The sequence below is a fragment of the Castor canadensis genome, chromosome 12, assembly GCF_047511655.1.
Source record: "Castor canadensis chromosome 12, mCasCan1.hap1v2, whole genome shotgun sequence".
Lineage (NCBI taxonomy): Eukaryota > Metazoa > Chordata > Mammalia > Rodentia > Castoridae > Castor > Castor canadensis.
In genome coordinates, this window is record NC_133397.1 from 102802212 (window position 1) to 102825705 (window position 23494).

Sequence of the window (23494 nt, forward strand, 5' to 3'; positions counted from 1 at the left end):
CCAGGATTTCTGCTGTTGCGGGAAGCATTCCAAGTACGTTGCATATAGGCTAGGTTCCTCTGTGTGTGTGTTTGAGTTTGTGTGTGTGTGCATGTGTAATATGTGTAGTGTCCTTTGGAAATAATTTCTTTTCATCTTGTAATACCTTCACAGAGAACCAAGCATTTCACGCTCATCGAGTATATATTCGCTGTTTAGGCATGCAGAAGACTCCTTGAATCAAAATCTGTCAACAACAAAGTGGGGATCGATGGAATGCTCCGGGATCTCTGGTGTTCAATGACTTCTGGTCTTGCTCAACCTTGCTCTTCAGTAGATGCAAGGTCAGAAATTCATCTACAAGGTGACGATTGGAATATCAGCAGTTGGTGCGTGCGTGTGTTTGTGATATTTTTGTTTCCGTTGGCCCTCACTGACTTGTAGGAGTTAGGTTCATTTCCAAAGTCACTTGAGGAACAGCCTTGTGTCGCTCTGACTTTATGTCTTCAGTTCCATGAAGGAAAGATGTTGTCTTTGGCCTGGCACCAAAAACCAAAAATGGTATGTTCTCCCTCATATGTGGACATTAGATCAAGGGCAAACACAACAAGCGGATTGGACTATGAGCACAGGATAAAATCGAGAGCACACAAGGGAGGGGTGAGGATAGGTAAGACACCTAAAAAACTAGCTAGCATTTGTTGCCCTTAACGCAGAGAACCTAAAGCAGATACCTTAAAGCAACTGAGGCCAATATGAAAAGGGGAACAGGTACTAGAGATTAGGTTAGATCAAAAAGAATTAACCTGGAAGGTAACACCCACACACAGGAAATCAATGTGAGTCAATGCCCTGTATAGCTATCCTTATCTCAACCAGCAAAAACCCTTGTTCCTTCCTATTATTGCTTCTACTCTCTCTACAACAAAATTAGAAATAAGGGCAAAATAGTTTCTGCTGGGTATTGAGGGGGGGAGAGGGAGGGGGCGGAGAGGGTGGTAAGGGAGGGGGTGGGGGCAGGGAGGAGAAATGAACCATCTGTTTGCCCTCAGAGAAGCTTTGCAGAAATGACTGTCCTCCCCGAGCTTTACATGCTCTGGCATAGTTTCTGGTGTTCCTGAAACCTGCCGTTCTCTCAAGACATGGTAACAATTTCACTGATTAGGGAATCCTAAGCATTCCGCGGCTATAGACTGTGTGTGCCTGTGTATTTCTCAGATCAAAGTGAAGTGATTTCTTTGTCGACAGGAAGAGAATTCCTATGATCACTTTTAGGCTCTTGGCAGGCAATGTGTGTGTTTACGTGTTTTCTTTAAGTTATGAACACTGAAGCCTGGAATAAGAAGCCCTGGTTCCCACTGTGGAACATTTTGTATCCACATGAAGGAATACTCCCGCCCCCCACGTTTGGAGATGTTGTTCTGAGAGGCACCTTGGTTCATCCTAGTTTTAGGGCATTTTCCTGGCTGATTTTACGGCAAAGGGCTTGAGGTGATTTTTTGTACTCACCCTGAAATAGTGTTCCTGTCCTCCAAACTGTGGGTTCCACGATGGGTGTTCTGTGGAACAGGACAGAAATGTCATGGCAGTTCAACCTTGAACGAGCTGAGGAGGTAACGTGGTGGAGAAAAACATCCCCAGATGAGAAGATCTTGTCAGGAAACTGCCACAGAAATGGCTGTGGTGTGGAGAAGGAGGGGCCTTAGAGGGAGTGCTAAGGGGTCTGACCAATCAGGAAAGACTTGGCTGAGTGGTCTGCCCAATCAGGAAAGACTTGGCTGTGATGTCACAGTGGACTCACCACCCCTGAGACTTGGAGGGTCCTGAGGCAGTTGCTGCCTGGCCTGTTGCTATGGCAGCCCAGCCAGCCAAGCAGGAAGAAGCTGGAGGAAGGTGCCCTTGTCTCGTGTGGAAGAATTCTCTGTCCATTGGGTTGTAGGGCGGCGGGGCAGGTTTGGCAGGAGTTCATGGGTGTACTTAGCACATGAGGATGGGAGGCTTCCATTCTTCATGGCTAACCTCTGTTAGCCTTCCGCAGAGATTTGAATGTCCACAGGGCTTTGTGCCGTTTGGGCGTGGAGCTCAGCAAGGAGAACAGGCCACCCTGGATCTCACTGTTGTGCAGAGGCTGCCTTGACTTCTGCTTCTCACCCTGACTCCCTGATCTCTGGGTGTGGTTCTATCCGGCTGCTAGGTAGAATGAGATTACATGGAGGCACAGGCACAGGCACAGGCACCTGGTGATCTGGCATGATTTCTTCTCCATCCCTCAGGGTCCACTCAAACACCGGCAAGGAATGTTGGAAGAAATTAACCTCATTCACCAGTGTTTCCATGTGTTCATTAACTCTTGGTAGTGCTGAATGGTGCTTTGTTAGATGAAAGCCCAGAAATTCACTTACTCCAAAGTAGTTAATGTTCCTGGAACAGAGCCCACTGTGGGTGTGTTTGTGTGTGGGGGCTTGTGTGCGGTGCTGAAATCTTTCTGGGTCACTGTCTGTTAGATACTCTGTTGCACATAATGTCTATCAGGATGCTTCCTGGAAGTCAGGAATTTTGGGTTTGGATCAACATTGCATTATCAGAGATCAAGTCTAATCAATGGACAGAGGAGGAAGTATCAGATTTGCTTGAGTATGCCCAGTGCATGTCCTGCTATCATTGTGGATGTATGTATGTACACCTTTGCCCTGCGAGAGAGGATTTGAATTCAAGTGATCGCTTCCTGCATGGCCTGTGGTACATTAGGCCTTAGTTGTTCATTGGCATAAAGGTGGTTGTATTTCTTCCCTCCAAAAACATTGGTGGATACGATGTCACTTTAGGTGTTTTTCTGCGTTTGATCTTTTTGGACGTGCAGACAGTGGCCCCTAAGTAGGTTAACGCCAGGATTTCTGCTCTTGCGGGAAGCATTCCAAGTACATTGCATATAGGCTAGGTTCCTCTGTGTGTGTGTTTGAGTTTGTGTGTGTGTGCATGTGTAATATGTGTAGTGTCCTTTGGAAATAATTTCTTTTCATCTTGTAATACCTTCACAGAGAACCAAGTATTTCACACTCATCGAGTATATATTCGCTGTTTAGGCATGCAGAAGACTCCTTGAATCAAAATCTGTCAACAACAAAGTGGGGATCGATGGAATGCTCCGGGCTCTCTGGTGTTCAATGACTTCTGGTCTCGCTCAACCTTGCTCTTCAGTAGATGCAAGGTCAGAAATTCATCTACAAGGTGACGATTTGAATATCAGCAGTTGGTGCGTGCGTGTGTTTGTGATATTTTTGTTTCCGTTGGCCCTCACTGACTTGTAGGAGTTAGGTTCATTTCCAAAATCACTTCAGGAACAGCCTTGTGTCGCTCTGACTTTATGTCTTCAGTTCCATGAAGGAAAGATGTTGTGTTTGGCCTGGCACCAAAAACCAAAAATGGTATGTTCTCCCTCATATGTGGACATTAGATCAAGGGCAAACACAACAAGCAGATTGGACTATGAGCACAGGATAAAAGCGAGAGCACACAAGGGAGGGGTGAGGATAGGTAAGACACCTAAAAAACTAGCTAGCATTTGTTGCCCTTAATGCAGAGAACGTAAAGCAGATACCTTAAAGCAACTGAGGCCAATATGAAAAGGGGAACAGGTACTAGAGATTAGGTTAGATCAAAAAGAATTAACCTGGAAGGTAACACCCACACACAGGAAATCAATGTGAGTCAATGCCCTGTATAGCTATCCTTATCTCAACCAGCAAAAACCCTTGTTCCTTCCTATTATTGTTTCTACTCTCTCTACAACAAAATTAGAAATAAGGGCAAAATAGTTTCTGCTGGGTATTGAGGGGGGGAGAGGGAGGGGGCGGAGAGGGTGGTAAGGGAGGGGGTGGGGGCAGGGAGGAGAAATGAACCATCTGTTTGCCCTCAGAGAAGCTTTGCAGAAATGACTGTCCTCCCCGAGCTTTACATGCTCTGGCATAGTTTCTGGTGTTCCTGAAACCTGCTGTTCTCTCAAGACATGGTAACAATTTCACTGACTAGGGAATCCTAAGCATTCCTCGGCTATAGACTGTGTGTGCCTGTGTATTTCTCAGATCAAAGTGAAGTGATTTCTTTGTCGACAGGAAGAGAATTCCTATGATCACTTTTAGGCTCTTGGCAGGCAATGTGTGTGTTTACGTGTTTTCTTTAAGTTATGAACACTGAAGCCTGGAATAAGAAGCCCTGGTTCCCACTGTGGAACATTTTGTATCCACATGAAGGAATACTCCCGCCCCCCACGTTTGGAGATGTTGTTCTGAGAGGCACCTTGGTTCATCCTAGTTTTAGGGCATTTTCCTGGCTGATTTTACGGCAAAGGGCTTGAGGTGATTTTTTGTACTCACCCTGAAATAGTGTTCCTGTCCTCCAATCTGTGGGTTCCACGATGGGTGTTCTGTGGAACAGGACAGAAATGTCATGGCAGTTCAACCTTGAACGAGCTGAGGAGGTAACGTGGCGGAGAAAAACATCCCCAGATGAGAAGATCTTGTCAGGAAACTGCCACAGAAATGGCTGTGGTGTGGAGAAGGAGGGGCCTTAGAGGGAGTGCTAAGGGGTCTGACCAATCAGGAAAGACTTGGCTGAGTGGTCTGCCCAATCAGGAAAGACTTGGCTGTGATGTCACAGTGGACTCACCACCCCTGAGACTTGGAGGGTCCTGAGGCAGTTGCTGCCTGGCCTGTTGCTATGGCAACCCGGCCAGCCAAGCAGGAAGAAGCTGGAGGAAGGTGCCCTTGTCTCGTGTGGAAGAATTCTCTGTCCATTGGGTTGTAGGGCGGCGGGGCAGGTTTGGCAGGAGTTCATGGGTGTACTTAGCACATGAGGATGGGAGGCTTCCATTCTTCATGGCTAACCTCTGTTAGCCTTCCGCAGAGATTTGAATGTCCACAGGGCTTTGTGCCGTTTGGGCGTGGAGCTCAGCAAGGAGAACAGGCCACCCTGGATCTCACTGTTGTGCAGAGGCTGCCTTGACTTCTGCTTCTCACCCTGACTCCCTGATCTCTGGGTGTGGTTCTATCCGGCTGCTAGGTGGAATGAGATTACATGGAGGCACAGGCACAGGCACAGGCACCTGGTGATCTGGCATGATTTCTTCTCCATCCCTCAGGGTCCTCTCAAACACCGGCAAGGAATGTTGGAAGAAATTAACCTCATTCACCAGTGTTTCCATGTGTTCATTAACTCTTGGTAGTGCTGAATGGTGCTTTGTTAGATGAAAGCCCAGAAATTCACTTACTCCAAAGTAGTTAATGTTCCTGGAACAGAGCCCACTGTGGGTGTGTTTGTGTGTGGGGGCTTGTGTGCGGTGCTGAAATCTTTCTGGGTCACTGTCTGTTAGATACTCTGTTGCACATAATGTCTATCAGGATGCTTCCTGGAAGTCAGGAATTTGGGGTTTGGATCAACATTGCATTATCAGAGATCAAGTCTAATCAATGGACCGAGGAGGAAGTATCAGATTTGCTTGAGTATGCCCAGTGCATGTCCTGCTATCATGGTGGATGTATGTATGTACACCTTTGCCCTGCGAGAGAGGATTTGAATTCAAGTGATCGCTTCCTGCATGGCCTGTGGTACATTAGGCCTTAGTTGTTCATTGGCATAAAGGTGGTTGTATTTCTTCCCTCCAAAAACATTGGTGGATACGATGTCACTTTAGGTGTTTTTCTGCGTTTGATCTTTTTGGACGTGCAGACAGTGGCCCCTAAGTAGGTTAACGCCAGGATTTCTGCTCTTGCGGGAAGCATTCCAAGTACATTGCATATAGGCTAGGTTCCTCTGTGTGTGTGTTTGAGTTTGTGTGTGTGTGCATGTGTAATATGTGTAGTGTCCTTTGGAAATAATTTCTTTTCATCTTGTAATACCTTCACAGAGAACCAAGTATTTCACGCTCATCGAGTATATATTCGCTGTTTAGGCATGCAGAAGACTCCTTGAATCAAAATCTGTCAACAACAAAGTGGGGATCGATGGAATGCTCCGGGCTCTCTGGTGTTCAATGACTTCTGGTCTCGCTCAACCTTGCTCTTCAGTAGATGCAAGGTCAGAAATTCATCTACAAGGTGACGATTGGAATATCAGCAGTTGGTGCGTGCGTGTGTTTGTGATATTTTTGTTTCCGTTGGCCCTCACTGACTTGTAGGAGTTAGGTTCATTTCCAAAGTCACTTGAGGAACAGCCTTGTGTCACTCTGACTTTATGTCTTCAGTTCCATGAAGGAAAGATGTTGTGTTTGGCCTGGCACCAAAAACCAAAAATGGTATGTTCTCCCTCATATGTGGACATTAGATCAAGGGCAAACACAACAAGCGGATTGGACTATGAGCACAGGATAAAATCGAGAGCACACAAGGGAGGGGTGAGGATAGGTAAGACACCTAAAAAACTAGCTAGCATTTGTTGCCCTTAACGCAGAGAACCTAAAGCAGATACCTTAAAGCAACTGAGGCCAATATGAAAAGGGGAACAGGTACTAGAGATTAGGTTAGATCAAAAAGAATTAACCTGGAAGGTAACACCCACACACAGGAAATCAATGTGAGTCAATGCCCTGTATAGCTATCCTTATCTCAACCAGCAAAAACCCTTGTTCCTTCCTATTATTGCTTCTACTCTCTCTACAACAAAATTAGAAATAAGGGCAAAATAGTTTCTGCTGGGTATTGAGGGGGGGAGAGGGAGGGTGCGGAGAGGGTGGTAAGGGAGGGGGTGGGGGCAGGGAGGAGAAATGAACCATCTGTTTGCCCTCAGAGAAGCTTTGCAGAAATGACTGTCCTCCCCGAGCTTTACATGCTCTGGCATAGTTTCTGGTGTTCCTGAAACCTGCTGTTCTCTCAAGACATGGTAACAATTTCACTGATTAGGGAATCCTAAGCATTCCGCGGCTATAGACTGTGTGTGCCTGTGTATTTCTCAGATCAAAGTGAAGTGATTTCTTTGTCGACAGGAAGAGAATTCCTATGATCACTTTTAGGCTCTTGGCAGGCAATGTGTGTGTTTACGTGTTTTCTTTAAGTTATGAACACTGAAGCCTGGAATAAGAAGCCCTGGTTCCCACTGTGGAACATTTTGTATCCACATGAAGGAATACTCCCGCCCCCCACGTTTGGAGATGTTGTTCTGAGAGGCACCTTGGTTCATCCTAGTTTTAGGGCATTTTCCTGGCTGATTTTATGGCAAAGGGCTTGAGGTGATTTTTTGTACTCACCCTGAAATAGTGTTCCTGTCCTCCAAACTGTGGGTTCCACGATGGGTGTTCTGTGGAACAGGACAGAAATGTCATGGCAGTTCAACCTTGAACGAGCTGAGGAGGTAACGTGGCGGAGAAAAACATCCCCAGATGAGAAGATCTTGTCAGGAAACTGCCACAGAAATGGCTGTGGTGTGGAGAAGGAGGGGCCTTAGAGGGAGTGCTAAGGGGTCTGACCAATCAGGAAAGACTTGGCTGAGTGGTCTGCCCAATCAGGAAAGACTTGGCTGTGATGTGACAGTGGACTCACCACCCCTGAGACTTGGAGGGTCCTGAGGCAGTTGCTGCCTGGCCTGTTGCTATGGCAGCCCAGCCAGCCAAGCAGGAAGAAGCTGGAGGAAGGTGCCCTTGTCTCGTGTGGAAGAATTCTCTGTCCATTGGGTTGTAGGGCGGCGGGGCAGGTTTGGCAGGAGTTCATGGGTGTACTTAGCACATGAGGATGGGAGGCTTCCATTCTTCATGGCTAACCTCTGTTAGCCTTCCGCAGAGATTTGAATGTCCACAGGGCTTTGTGCCGTTTGGGCGTGGAGCTCAGCAAGGAGAACAGGCCACCCTGGATCTCACTGTTGTGCAGAGGCTGCCTTGACTTCTGCTTCTCACCCTGACTCCCTGATCTCTGGGTGTGGTTCTATCCGGCTGCTAGGTGGAATGAGATTACATGGAGGCACAGGCACAGGCACAGGCACCTGGTGATCTGGCATGATTTCTTCTCCATCCCTCAGGGTCCACTCAAACACCGGCAAGGAATGTTGGAAGAAATTAACCTCATTCACCAGTGTTTCCATGTGTTCATTAACTCTTGGTAGTGCTGAATGGTGCTTTGTTAGATGAAAGCCCAGAAATTCACTTACTCCAAAGCAGTTAATGTTCCTGGAACAGAGCCCACTGTGGGTGTGTTTGTGTGTGGGGGCTTGTGTGCGGTGCTGAAATCTTTCTGGGTGACTGTCTGTTAGATACTCTGTTGCACATAATGTCTATCAGGATGCTTCCTGGAAGTCAGGAATTTTGGGTTTGGATCAACATTGCATTATCAGAGATCAAGTCTAATCAATGGACAGAGGAGGAAGTATCAGATTTGCTTGAGTATGCCCAGTGCATGTCCTGCTATCATGGTGGATGTATGTATGTACACCTTTGCCCTGCGAGAGAGGATTTGAATTCAAGTGATCGCTTCCTGCATGGCCTGTGGTACATTAGGCCTTAGTTGTTCATTGGCATAAAGGTGGTTGTATTTCTTCCCTCCAAAAACATTGGTGGATACGATGTCACTTTAGGTGTTTTTCTGCGTTTGATCTTTTTGGACGTGCAGACAGTGGCCCCTAAGTAGGTTAACGCCAGGATTTCTGCTCTTGCGGGAAGCATTCCAAGTACATTGCATATAGGCTAGGTTCCTCTGTGTGTGTGTTTGAGTTTGTGTGTGTGTGCATGTGTAATATGTGTAGTGTCCTTTGGAAATAATTTCTTTTCATCTTGTAATACCTTCACAGAGAACCAAGTATTTCACACTCATCGAGTATATATTCGCTGTTTAGGCATGCAGAAGACTCCTTGAATCAAAATCTGTCAACAACAAAGTGGGGATCGATGGAATGCTCCGGGCTCTCTGGTGTTCAATGACTTCTGGTCTCGCTCAACCTTGCTCTTCAGTAGATGCAAGGTCAGAAATTCATCTACAAGGTGACGATTAGAATATCAGCAGTTGGTGCGTGCGTGTGTTTGTGATATTTTTGTTTCCGTTGGCCCTCACTGACTTGTAGGAGTTAGGTTCATTTCCAAAATCACTTGAGGAACAGCCTTGTGTCGCTCTGACTTTATGTCTTCAGTTCCATGAAGGAAAGATGTTGTGTTTGGCCTGGCACCAAAAACCAAAAATGGTATGTTCTCCCTCATATGTGGACATTAGATCAAGGGCAAACACAACAAGTGGATTGGACTATGAGCACAGGATAAAAGCGAGAGCACACAAGGGAGGGGTGAGGATAGGTAAGACACCTAAAAAACTAGCTAGCATTTGTTGCCCTTAACGCAGAGAACCTAAAGCAGATACCTTAAAGCAACTGAGGCCAATATGAAAAGGGGAACAGGTACTAGAGATTAGGTTAGATCAAAAAGAATTAACCTGGAAGGTAACACCCACACACAGGAAATCAATGTGAGTCAATGCCCTGTATAGCTATCCTTATCTCAACCAGCAAAAACCCTTGTTCCTTCCTATCATTGCTTCTACTCTCTCTACAACAAAATTAGAAATAAGGGCAAAATAGTTTCTGCTGGGTATTGAGGGGGGGAGAGGGAGGGGGCGGAGAGGGTGGTAAGGGAGGGGGTGGGGCCAGGGAGGAGAAATGAACCATCTGTTTGCCCTCAGAGAAGCTTTGCAGAAATGACTGTCCTCCCCGAGCTTTACATGCTCTGGCATAGTTTCTGGTGTTCCTGAAACCTGCCGTTCTCTCAAGACATGGTAACAATTTCACTGACTAGGGAATCCTAAGCATTCCTCGGCTATAGACTGTGTGTGCCTGTGTATTTCTCAGATCAAAGTGAAGTGATTTCTTTGTCGACAGGAAGAGAATTCCTATGATCACTTTTAGGCTCTTGGCAGGCAATGTGTGTGTTTACGTGTTTTCTTTAAGTTATGAACACTGAAGCCTGGAATAAGAAGCCCTGGTTCCCACTGTGGAACATTTTGTATCCACATGAAGGAATACTTCCGCCCCCCACGTTTGGAGATGTTGTTCTGAGAGGCACCTTGGTTCATCCTAGTTTTAGGGCATTTTCCTGGCTGATTTTATGGCAAAGGGCTTGAGGTGATTTTTTGTACTCACCCTGAAATAGTGTTCCTGTCCTCCAAACTGTGGGTTCCACGATGGGTGTTCTGTGGAACAGGACAGAAATGTCATGGCAGTTCAACCTTGAACGAGCTGAGGAGGTAACGTGGCGGAGAAAAACATCCCCAGATGAGAAGATCTTGTCAGGAAACTGCCACAGAAATGGCTGTGGTGTGGAGAAGGAGGGGCCTTAGAGGGAGTGCTAAGGGGTCTGACCAATCAGGAAAGACTTGGCTGAGTGGTCTGCCCAATCAGGAAAGACTTGGCTGTGATGTGACAGTGGACTCACCACCCCTGAGACTTGGAGGGTCCTGAGGCAGTTGCTGCCTGGCCTGTTGCTATGGCAGCCCAGCCAGCCAAGCAGGAAGAAGCTGGAGGAAGGTGCCCTTGTCTCGTGTGGAAGAATTCTCTGTCCATTGGGTTGTAGGGCGGCGGGGCAGGTTTGGCAGGAGTTCATGGGTGTACTTAGCACATGAGGATGGGAGGCTTCCATTCTTCATGGCTAACCTCTGTTAGCCTTCCGCAGAGATTTGAATGTCCACAGGGCTTTGTGCCGTTTGGGCGTGGAGCTCAGCAAGGAGAACAGGCCACCCTGGATCTCACTGTTGTGCAGAGGCTGCCTTGACTTCTGCTTCTCACCCTGACTCCCTGATCTCTGGGTGTGGTTCTATCTGGCTGCTAGGTGGAATGAGATTACATGGAGGCACAGGCACAGGCACAGGCACCTGGTGATCTGGCATGATTTCTTCTCCATCCCTCAGGGTCCACTCAAACACCGGCAAGGAATGTTGGAAGAAATTAACCTCATTCACCAGTGTTTCCATGTGTTCATTAACTCTTGGTAGTGCTGAATGGTGCTTTGTTAGATGAAAGCCCAGAAATTCACTTACTCCAAAGTAGTTAATGTTCCTGGAACAGAGCCCACTGTGGGTGTGTTTGTGTGTGGGGGCTTGTGTGCGGTGCTGAAATCTTTCTGGGTGACTGTCTGTTAGATACTCTGTTGCACATAATGTCTATCAGGATGCTTCCTGGAAGTCAGGAATTTTGGGTTTGGATCAACATTGCATTATCAGAGATCAAGTCTAATCAATGGACAGAGGAGGAAGTATCAGATTTGCTTGAGTATGCCCAGTGCATGTCCTGCTATCATGGTGGATGTATGTATGTACACCTTTGCCCTGCGAGAGAGGATTTGAATTCAAGTGATCGCTTCCTGCATGGCCTGTGGTACATTAGGCCTTAGTTGTTCATTGGCATAAAGGTGGTTGTATTTCTTCCCTCCAAAAACATTGGTGGATACGATGTCACTTTAGGTGTTTTTCTGCGTTTGATCTTTTTGGACGTGCAGACAGTGGCCCCTAAGTAGGTTAACGCCAGGATTTCTGCTCTTGCGGGAAGCATTCCAAGTACATTGCATATAGGCTAGGTTCCTCTGTGTGTGTGTTTGAGTTTGTGTGTGTGTGCATGTGTAATATGTGTAGTTTCCTTTGGAAATAATTTCTTTTCATCTTGTAATACCTTCACAGAGAACCAAGTATTTCACGCTCATCGAGTATATATTCGCTGTTTAGGCATGCAGAAGACTCCTTGAATCAAAATCTGTCAACAACAAAGTGGGGATCGATGGAATGCTCCGGGCTCTCTGGTGTTCAATGACTTCTGGTCTCGCTCAACCTTGCTCTTCAGTAGATGCAAGGTCAGAAATTCATCTACAAGGTGACGATTAGAATATCAGCAGTTGGTGCGTGCGTGTGTTTGTGATATTTTTGTTTCCGTTGGCCCTCACTGACTTGTAGGAGTTAGGTTCATTTCCAAAATCACTTGAGGAACAGCCTTGTGTCGCTCTGACTTTATGTCTTCAGTTCCATGAAGGAAAGATGTTGTGTTTGGCCTGGCACCAAAAACCAAAAATGGTATGTTCTCCCTCATATGTGGACATTAGATCAAGGGCAAACACAACAAGCAGATTGGACTATGAGCACAGGATAAAAGCGAGAGCACACAAGGGAGGGGTGAGGATAGGTAAGACACCTAAAAAACTAGCTAGCATTTGTTGCCCTTAATGCAGAGAACCTAAAGCACATACCTTAAAGCAACTGAGGCCAATATGAAAAGGGGAACAGGTACTAGAGATTAGGTTAGATCAAAAAGAATTAACCTGGAAGGTAACACCCACACACAGGAAATCAATGTGAGTCAATGCCCTGTATAGCTATCCTTATCTCAACCAGCAAAAACCCTTGTTCCTTCCTATCATTGCTTCTACTCTCTCTACAACAAAATTAGAAATAAGGGCAAAATAGTTTCTGCTGGGTATTGAGGGGGGGAGAGGGAGGGGGCGGAGAGGGTGGTAAGGGAGGGGGTGGGGCCAGGGAGGAGAAATGAACCATCTGTTTGCCCTCAGAGAAGCTTTGCAGAAATGACTGTCCTCCCCGAGCTTTACATGCTCTGGCATAGTTTCTGGTGTTCCTGAAACCTGCCGTTCTCTCAAGACATGGTAACAATTTCACTGACTAGGGAATCCTAAGCATTCCTCGGCTATAGACTGTGTGTGCCTGTGTATTTCTCAGATCAAAGTGAAGTGATTTCTTTGTCGACAGGAAGAGAATTCCTATGATCACTTTTAGGCTCTTGGCAGGCAATGTGTGTGTTTACGTGTTTTCTTTAAGTTATGAACACTGAAGCCTGGAATAAGAAGCCCTGGTTCCCACTGTGGAACATTTTGTATCCACATGAAGGAATACTTCCGCCCCCCACGTTTGGAGATGTTGTTCTGAGAGGCACCTTGGTTCATCCTAGTTTTAGGGCATTTTCCTGGCTGATTTTATGGCAAAGGGCTTGAGGTGATTTTTTGTACTCACCCTGAAATAGTGTTCCTGTCCTCCAAACTGTGGGTTCCACGATGGGTGTTCTGTGGAACAGGACAGAAATGTCATGGCAGTTCAACCTTGAACGAGCTGAGGAGGTAACGTGGCGGAGAAAAACATCCCCAGATGAGAAGATCTTGTCAGGAAACTGCCACAGAAATGGCTGTGGTGTGGAGAAGGAGGGGCCTTAGAGGGAGTGCTAAGGGGTCTGACCAATCAGGAAAGACTTGGCTGAGTGGTCTGCCCAATCAGGAAAGACTTGGCTGTGATGTGACAGTGGACTCACCACCCCTGAGACTTGGAGGGTCCTGAGGCAGTTGCTGCCTGGCCTGTTGCTATGGCAGCCCAGCCAGCCAAGCAGGAAGAAGCTGGAGGAAGGTGCCCTTGTCTCGTGTGGAAGAATTCTCTGTCCATTGGGTTGTAGGGCGGCGGGGCAGGTTTGGCAGGAGTTCATGGGTGTACTTAGCACATGAGGATGGGAGGCTTCCATTCTTCATGGCTAACCTCTGTTAGCCTTCCGCAGAGATTTGAATGTCCACAGGGCTTTGTGCCGTTTGGGCGTGGAGCTCAGCAAGGAGAACAGGCCACCCTGGATCTCACTGTTGTGCAGAGGCTGCCTTGACTTCTGCTTCTCACCCTGACTCCCTGATCTCTGGGTGTGGTTCTATCTGGCTGCTAGGTGGAATGAGATTACATGGAGGCACAGGCACAGGCACAGGCACCTGGTGATCTGGCATGATTTCTTCTCCATCCCTCAGGGTCCACTCAAACACCGGCAAGGAATGTTGGAAGAAATTAACCTCATTCACCAGTGTTTCCATGTGTTCATTAACTCTTGGTAGTGCTGAATGGTGCTTTGTTAGATGAAAGCCCAGAAATTCACTTACTCCAAAGTAGTTAATGTTCCTGGAACAGAGCCCACTGTGGGTGTGTTTGTGTGTGGGGGCTTGTGTGCGGTGCTGAAATCTTTCTGGGTGACTGTCTGTTAGATACTCTGTTGCACATAATGTCTATCAGGATGCTTCCTGGAAGTCAGGAATTTTGGGTTTGGATCAACATTGCATTATCAGAGATCAAGTCTAATCAATGGACAGAGGAGGAAGTATCAGATTTGCTTGAGTATGCCCAGTGCATGTCCTGCTATCATGGTGGATGTATGTATGTACACCTTTGCCCTGCGAGAGAGGATTTGAATTCAAGTGATCGCTTCCTGCATGGCCTGTGGTACATTAGGCCTTAGTTGTTCATTGGCATAAAGGTGGTTGTATTTCTTCCCTCCAAAAACATTGGTGGATACGATGTCACTTTAGGTGTTTTTCTGCGTTTGATCTTTTTGGACGTGCAGACAGTGGCCCCTAAGTAGGTTAACGCCAGGATTTCTGCTATTGCGGGAAGCATTCCAAGTACATTGCATATAGGCTAGGTTCCTCTGTGTGTGTGTTTGAGTTTGTGTGTGTGTGCATGTGTAATATGTGTAGTTTCCTTTGGAAATAATTTCTTTTCATCTTGTAATACCTTCACAGAGAACCAAGTATTTCACACTCATCGAGTATATATTCGCTGTTTAGGCATGCAGAAGACTCCTTGAATCAAAATCTGTCAACAACAAAGTGGGGATCGATGGAATGCTCCGGGCTCTCTGGTGTTCAATGACTTCTGGTCTCGCTCAACCTTGCTCTTCAGTAGATGCAAGGTCAGAAATTCATCTACAAGGTGACGATTAGAATATCAGCAGTTGGTGCGTGCGTGTGTTTGTGATATTTTTGTTTCCGTTGGCCCTCACTGACTTGTAGGAGTTAGGTTCATTTCCAAAATCACTTGAGGAACAGCCTTGTGTCGCTCTGACTTTATGTCTTCAGTTCCATGAAGGAAAGATGTTGTGTTTGGCCTGGCACCAAAAACCAAAAATGGTATGTTCTCCCTCATATGTGGACATTAGATCAAGGGCAAACACAACAAGCAGATTGGACTATGAGCACAGGATAAAAGCGAGAGCACACAAGGGAGGGGTGAGGATAGGTAAGACACCTAAAAAACTAGCTAGCATTTGTTGCCCTTAATGCAGAGAACCTAAAGCACATACCTTAAAGCAACTGAGGCCAATATGAAAAGGGGAACAGGTACTAGAGATTAGGTTAGATCAAAAAGAATTAACCTGGAAGGTAACACCCCCACACAGGAAATCAATGTGAGTCAATGCCCTGTATAGCTATCCTTATCTCAACCAGCAAAAACCCTTGTTCCTTCCTATTATTGCTTCTACTCTCTCTACAACAAAATTAGAAATAAGGGCAAAATAGTTTCTGCTGGGTATTGAGGGGGGGAGAGGGAGGGGGCGGAGAGGGTGGTAAGGGAGGGGGTGGGGGCAGGGAGGAGAAATGAACCATCTGTTTGCCCTCAGAGAAGCTTTGCAGAAATGACTGTCCTCCCCGAGCTTTACATGCTCTGGCATAGTTTCTGGTGTTCCTGAAACCTGCCGTTCTCTCAAGACATGGTAACAATTTCACTGACTAGGGTATCCTAAGCATTCCTCGGCTATAGACTGTGTGTGCCTGTGTATTTCTCAGATCAAAGTGAAGTGATTTCTTTGTCGACAGGAAGAGAATTCCTATGATCACTTTTAGGCTCTTGGCAGGCAATGTGTGTGTTTACGTGTTTTCTTTAAGTTATGAACACTGAAGCCTGGAATAAGAAGCCCTGGTTCCCACTGTGGAACATTTTGTATCCACATGAAGGAATACTCCCGCCCCCCACGTTTGGAGATGTTGTTCTGAGAGGCACCTTGGTTCATCCTAGTTTTAGGGCATTTTCCTGGCTGATTTTACGGCAAAGGGCTTGAGGTGATTTTTTGTACTCACCCTGAAATAGTGTTCCTGTCCTCCAAACTGTGGGTTCCACGATGGGTGTTCTGTGGAACAGGACAGAAATGTCATGGCAGTTCAACCTTGAACGAGCTGAGGAGGTAACGTGGCGGAGAAAAACATCCCCAGATGAGAAGATCTTGTCAGGAAACTGCCACAGAAATGGCTGTGGTGTGGAGAAGGAGGGGCCTTAGAGGGAGTGCTAAGGGGTCTGACCAATCAGGAAAGACTTGGCTGAGTGGTCTGCCAAATCAGGAAAGACTTGGCTGTGATGTCACAGTGGACTCACCACCCCTGAGACTTGGAGGGTCCTGAGGCAGTTGCTGCCTGGCCTGTTGCTATGGCAGCCCAGCCAGCCAAGCAGGAAGAAGCTGGAGGAAGGTGCCCTTGTCTCGTGTGGAAGAATTCTCTGTCCATTGGGTTGTAGGGCGGCGGGGCAGGTTTGGCAGGAGTTCATGGGTGTACTTAGCACATGAGGATGGGAGGCTTCCATTCTTCATGGCTAACCTCTGTTAGCCTTCCGCAGAGATTTGAATGTCCACAGGGCTTTGTGCCGTTTGGGCGTGGAGCTCAGCAAGGAGAACAGGCCACCCTGGATCTCACTGTTGTGCAGAGGCTGCCTTGACTTCTGCTTCTCACCCTGACTCCCTGATCTCTGGGTGTGGTTCTATCCGGCTGCTAGGTGGAATAAGATTACATGGAGGCACAGGCACAGGCACAGGCACCTGGTGATCTGGCATGATTTCTTCTCCATCCCTCAGGGTCCACTCAAACACCGGCAAGGAATGTTGGAAGAAATTAACCTCATTCACCAGTGTTTCCATGTGTTCATTAACTCTTGTTAGTGCTGAATGGTGCTTTGTTAGATGAAAGCCCAGAAATTCACTTACTCCAAAGTAGTTAATGTTCCTGGAACAGAGCCCACTGTGGGTGTGTTTGTGTGTGGGGGCTTGTGTGCGGTGCTGAAATCTTTCTGGGTCACTGTCTGTTAGATACTCTGTTGCACATAATGTCTATCAGGATGCTTCCTGGAAGTCAGGAATTTGGGGTTTGGATCAACATTGCATTATCAGAGATCAAGTCTAATCAATGGACAGAGGAGGAAGTATCAGATTTGCTTGAGTATGCCCAGTGCATGTCCTGCTATCATGGTGGATGTATGTATGTACACCTTTGCCCTGCGAGAGAGGATTTGAATTCAAGTGATCGCTTCCTGCATGGCCTGTGGTACATTAGGCCTTAGTTGTTCATTGGCATAAAGGTGGTTGTATTTCTTCCCTCCAAAAACATTGGTGGATACGATGTCACTTTAGGTGTTTTTCTGCGTTTGATCTTTTTGGACGTGCAGACAGTGGCCCCTAAGTAGGTTAACGCCAGGATTTCTGCTCTTGCGGGAAGCATTCCAAGTACATTGCATATAGGCTAGGTTCCTCTGTGTGTGTGTTTGAGTTTGTGTGTGTGTGCATGTGTAATATGTGTAGTGTCCTTTGGAAATAATTTCTTTTCATCTTGTAATACCTTCACAGAGAACCAAGTATTTCACGCTCATTGAGTATATATTCGCTGTTTAGGCATGCAGAAGACTCCTTGAATCAAAATCTGTCAACAACAAAGTGGGGATCGATGGAATGCTCCGGGCTCTCTGGTGTTCAATGACTTCTGGTCTCGCTCAACCTTGCTCTTCAGTAGATGCAAGGTCAGAAATTCATCTACAAGGTGACGATTGGAATATCAGCAGTTGGTGCGTGCGTGTGTTTGTGATATTTTTGTTTCCGTTGGCCCTCACTGACTTGTAGGAGTTAGGTTCATTTCCAAAATCACTTGAGGAACAGCCTTGTGTCGCTCTGACTTTATGTCTTCAGTTCCATGAAGGAAAGATGTTGTGTTTGGCCTGGCACCAAAAACCAAAAATGGTATGTTCTCCCTCATATGTGGACATTAGATCAAGGGCAAACACAACAAGCGGATTGGACTATGAGCACAGGATAAAATCGAGAGCACACAAGGGAGGGGTGAGGATAGGTAAGACACCTAAAAAACTAGCTAGCATTTGTTGCCCTTAACGCAGAGAACCTAAAGCAGATACCTTAAAGCAACTGAGGCCAATATGAAAAGGGGAACAGGTACTAGAGATTAGGTTAGATCAAAAAGAATTAACCTGGAAGGTAACACCCACACACAGGAAATCAATGTGAGTCAATGCCCTGTATAGCTATCCTTATCTCAACCAGCAAAAACCCTTGTTCCTTCCTATTATTGTTTCTACTCTCTCTACAACAAAATTAGAAATAAGGGCAAAATAGTTTCTGCTGGGTATTGAGGGGGGGAGAGGGAGGGGGCGGAGAGGGTGGTAAGGGAGGGGGTGGGGGCAGGGAGGAGAAATGAACCATCTGTTTGCCCTCAGAGAAGCTTTGCAGAAATGACTGTCCTCCCCGAGCTTTACATGCTCTGGCATAGTTTCTGGTGTTCCTGAAACCTGCCGTTCTCTCAAGACATGGTAACAATTTCACTGATTAGGGAATCCTAAGCATTCCGCGGCTATAGACTGTGTGTGCCTGTGTATTTCTCAGATCAAAGTGAAGTGATTTCTTTGTCGACAGGAAGAGAATTCCTATGATCACTTTTAGGTTCTTGGCAGGCAATGTGTGTGTTTACGTGTTTTCTTTAAGTTATGAACACTGAAGCCTGGAATAAGAAGCCCTGGTTCCCACTGTGGAACATTTTGTATCCACATGAAGGAATACTCCCGCCCCCCACGTTTGGAGATGTTGTTCTGAGAGGCACCTTGGTTCATCCAAGTTTTAGGGCATTTTCCTGGCTGATTTTATGGCAAAGGGCTTGAGGTGATTTTTTGTACTCACCCTGAAATAGTGTTCCTGTCCTCCAAACTGTGGGTTCCACGATGGGTGTTCTGTGGAACAGGACAGAAATGTCATGGCAGTTCAACCTTGAACGAGCTGAGGAGGTAACATGGCGGAGAAAAACATCCCCAGATGAGAAGATCTTGTCAGGAAACTGCCACAGAAATGGCTGTGGTGTGGAGAAGGAGGGGCCTTAGAGGGAGTGCTAAGGGGTCTGACCAATCAGGAAAGACTTGGCTGAGTGGTCTGCCCAATCAGGAAAGACTTGGCTGTGATTTCACAGTGGACTCACCACCCCTGAGACTTGGAGGGTCCTGAGGCAGTTGCTGCCTGGCCTGTTGCTATGGCAGCCCAGCCAGCCAAGCAGGAAGAAGCTGGAGGAAGGTGCCCTTGTCTCGTGTGGAAGAATTCTCTGTCCATTGGGTTGTAGGGCGGCGGGGCAGGTTTGGCAGGAGTTCATGGGTGTACTTAGCACATGAGGATGGGAGGCTTCCATTCTTCATGGCTAACCTCTGTTAGCCTTCCGCAGAGATTTGAATGTCCACAGGGTTTTGTGCCGTTTGGGCGTGGAGCTCAGCAAGGAGAACAGGCCACCCTGGATCTCACTGTTGTGCAGAGGCTGCCTTGACTTCTGCTTCTCACCCTGACTCCCTGATCTCTGGGTGTGGTTCTATCCGGCTGCTAGGTGGAATGAGATTACATGGAGGCACAGGCACAGGCACAGGCACCTGGTGATCTGGCATGATTTCTTCTCCATCCCTCAGGGTCCACTCAAACACCGGCAAGGAATGTTGGAAGAAATTAACCTCATTCACCAGTGTTTCCATGTGTTCATTAACTCTTGGTAGTGCTGAATGGTGCTTTGTTAGATGAAAGCCCAGAAATTCACTTACTCCAAAGCAGTTAATGTTCCTGGAACAGAGCCCACTGTGGGTGTGTTTGTGTGTGGGGGCTTGTGTGCGGTGCTGAAATCTTTCTGGGTCACTGTCTGTTAGATACTCTGTTGCACATAATGTCTATCAGGATGCTTCCTGGAAGTCAGGAATTTGGGGTTTGGATCAACTTTGCATTATCAGAGATCAAGTCTAATCAATGGACAGAGGAGGAAGTATCAGATTTGCTTGAGTATGCCCAGTGCATGTCCTGCTATCATGGTGGATGTATGTATGTACACCTTTGCCCTGCGAGAGAGGATTTGAATTCAAGTGATCGCTTCCTGCATGGCCTGTGGTACATTAGGCCTTAGTTGTTCATTGGCATAAAGGTGGTTGTATTTCTTCCCTCCAAAAACATTGGTGGATACGATGTCACTTTAGGTGTTTTTCTGCGTTTGATCTTTTTGGACGTGCAGACAGTGGCCCCTAAGTAGGTTAACGCCAGGATTTCTGCTCTTGCGGGAAGCATTCCAAGTACATTGCATATAGGCTAGGTTCCTCTGTGTGTGTGTTTGAGTTTGTGTGTGTGTGCATGTGTAATATGTGTAGTGTCCTTTGGAAATAATTTCTTTTCATCTTGTAATACCTTCACAGAGAACCAAGTATTTCACGCTCATCGAGTATATATTCGCTGTTTAGGCATGCAGAAGACTCCTTGAATCAAAATCTGTCAACAACAAAGTGGGGATCGATGGAATGCTCCGGGCTCTCTGGTGTTCAATGACTTCTGGTCTCGCTCAACCTTGCTCTTCAGTAGATGCAAGGTCAGAAATTCATCTACAAGGTGACGATTGGAATATCAGCAGTTGGTGCGTGCGTGTGTTTGTGATATTTTTGTTTCCGTTGGCCCTCACTGACTTGTAGGAGTTAGGTTCATTTCCAAAATCACTTGAGGAACAGCCTTGTGTCGCTCTGACTTTATGTCTTCAGTTCCATGAAGGAAAGATGTTGTGTTTGGCCTGGCACCAAAAACCAAAAATGGTATGTTCTCCCTCATATGTGGACATTAGATCAAGGGCAAACACAACAAGCGGATTGGACTATGAGCACAGGATAAAATCGAGAGCACACAAGGGAGGGGTGAGGATAGGTAAGACACCTAAAAAACTAGCTAGCATTTGTTGCCCTTAACGCAGAGAACCTAAAGCAGATACCTTAAAGCAACTGAGGCCAATATGAAAAGGGGAACAGGTACTAGAGATTAGGTTAGATCAAAAAGAATTAACCTGGAAGGTAACACCCACACACAGGAAATCAATGTGAGTCAATGCCCTGTATAGCTATCCTTATCTCAACCAGCAAAAACCCTTGTTCCTTCCTATTATTGCTTCTACTCTCTCTACAACAAAATTAGAAATAAGGGCAAAATAGTTTCTGCTGGGTATTGAGGGGGGGAGAGGGAGGGGGCGGAGAGGGTGGTAAGGGAGGGGGTGGGGGCAGGGAGGAGAAATGAACCATCTGTTTGCCCTCAGAGAAGCTTTGCAGAAATGACTGTCCTCCCCGAGCTTTACATGCTCTGGCATAGTTTCTGGTGTTCCTGAAACCTGCCGTTCTCTCAAGACATGGTAACAATTTCACTGATTAGGGAATCCTAAGCATTCCGTGGCTATAGACTGTGTGTGCCTGTGTATTTCTCAGATCAAAGTGAAGTGATTTCTTTGTCGACAGGAAGAGAATTCCTATGATCACTTTTAGGCTCTTGGCAGGCAATGTGTGTGTTTACGTGTTTTCTTTAAGTTATGAACACTGAAGCCTGGAATAAGAAGCCCTGGTTCCCACTGTGGAACATTTTGTATCCACATGAAGGAATACTCCCGCCCTCCACGTTTGGAGATGTTGTTCTGAGAGGCACCTTGGTTCATCCTAGTTTTAGGGCATTTTCCTGGCTGATTTTACGGCAAAGGGCTTGAGGAGATTTTTTGTACTCACCCTGAAATAGTGTTCCTGTCCTCCAAACTGTGGGTTCCACGATGGGTGTTCTGTGGAACAGGACAGAAATGTCATGGCAGTTCAACCTTGAACGAGCTGAGGAGGTAATGTGGCGGAGAAAAACATCCCCAGATGAGAAGATCTTGTCAGGAAACTGCCACAGAAATGGCTGTGGTGTGGAGAAGGAGGGGCCTTAGAGGGAGTGCTAAGGGGTCTGACCAATCAGGAAAGACTTGGCTGAGTGGTCTGCCCAATCAGGAAAGACTTGGCTGTGATGTGACAGTGGACTCACCACCCCTGAGACTTGGAGGGTCCTGAGGCAGTTGCTGCCTGGCCTGTTGCTATGGCAGCCCAGCCAGCCAAGCAGGAAGAAGCTGGAGGAAGGTGCCCTTGTCTCGTGTGGAAGAATTCTCTGTCCATTGGGTTGTAGGGCGGCGGGGCAGGTTTGGCAGGAGTTCATGGGTGTACTTAGCACATGAGGATGGGAGGCTTCCATTCTTCATGGCTAACCTCTGTTAGCCTTCCGCAGAGATTTGAATGTCCACAGGGCTTTGTGCCGTTTGGGCGTGGAGCTCAGCAAGGAGAACAGGCCACCCTGGATCTCACTGTTGTGCAGAGGCTGCCTTGACTTCTGCTTCTCACCCTGACTCCCTGATCTCTGGGTGTGGTTCTATCCGGCTGCTAGGTGGAATGAGATTACATGGAGGCACAGGCACAGGCACAGGCACCTGGTGATCTGGCATGATTTCTTCTCCATCCCTCAGGGTCCACTCAAACACCGGCAAGGAATGTTGGAAGAAATTAACCTCATTCACCAGTGTTTCCATGTGTTCATTAACTCTTGGTAGTGCTGAATGGTGCTTTGTTAGATGAAAGCCCAGAAATTCACTTACTCCAAAGCAGTTAATGTTCCTGGAACAGAGCCCACTGTGGGTGTGTTTGTGTGTGGGGGCTTGTGTGCGGTGCTGAAATCTTTCTGGGTCACTGTCTGTTAGATACTCTGTTGCACATAATGTCTATCAGGATGCTTCCTGGAAGTCAGGAATTTGGGGTTTGGATCAACATTGCATTATCAGAGATCAAGTCTAATCAATGGACAGAGGAGGAAGTATCAGATTTGCTTGAGTATGCCCAGTGCATGTCCTGCTATCATGGTGGATGTATGTATGTACACCTTTGCCCTGCGAGAGAGGATTTGAATTCAAGTGATCGCTTCCTGCATGGCCTGTGGTACATTAGGCCTTAGTTGTTCATTGGCATAAAGGTGGTTGTATTTCTTCCCTCCAAAAACATTGGTGGATACGATGTCACTTTAGGTGTTTTTCTGCGTTTGATCTTTTTGGACGTGCAGACAGTGGCCCCTAAGTAGGTTAACGCCAGGATTTCTGCTCTTGCGGGAAGCATTCCAAGTACATTGCATATAGGCTAGGTTCCTCTGTGTGTGTGTTTGAGTTTGTGTGTGTGTGCATGTGTAATATGTGTAGTGTCCTTTGGAAATAATTTCTTTTCATCTTGTAATACCTTCACAGAGAACCAAGTATTTCACACTCATCGAGTATATATTCGCTGTTTAGGCATGCAGAAGACTCCTTGAATCAAAATCTGTCAACAACAAAGTGGGGATCGATGGAATGCTCCGGGCTCTCTGGTGTTCAATGACTTCTGGTCTCGCTCAACCTTGCTCTTCAGTAGATGCAAGGTCAGAAATTCATCTACAAGGTGACGATTAGAATATCAGCAGTTGGTGCGTGCGTGTGTTTGTGATATTTTTGTTTCCGTTGGCCCTCACTGACTTGTAGGAGTTAGGTTCATTTCCAAAATCACTTGAGGAACAGCCTTGTGTCGCTCTGACTTTATGTCTTCAGTTCCATGAAGGAAAGATGTTGTGTTTGGCCTGGCACCAAAAACCAAAAATGGTATGTTCTCCCTCATATGTGGACATTAGATCAAGGGCAAAC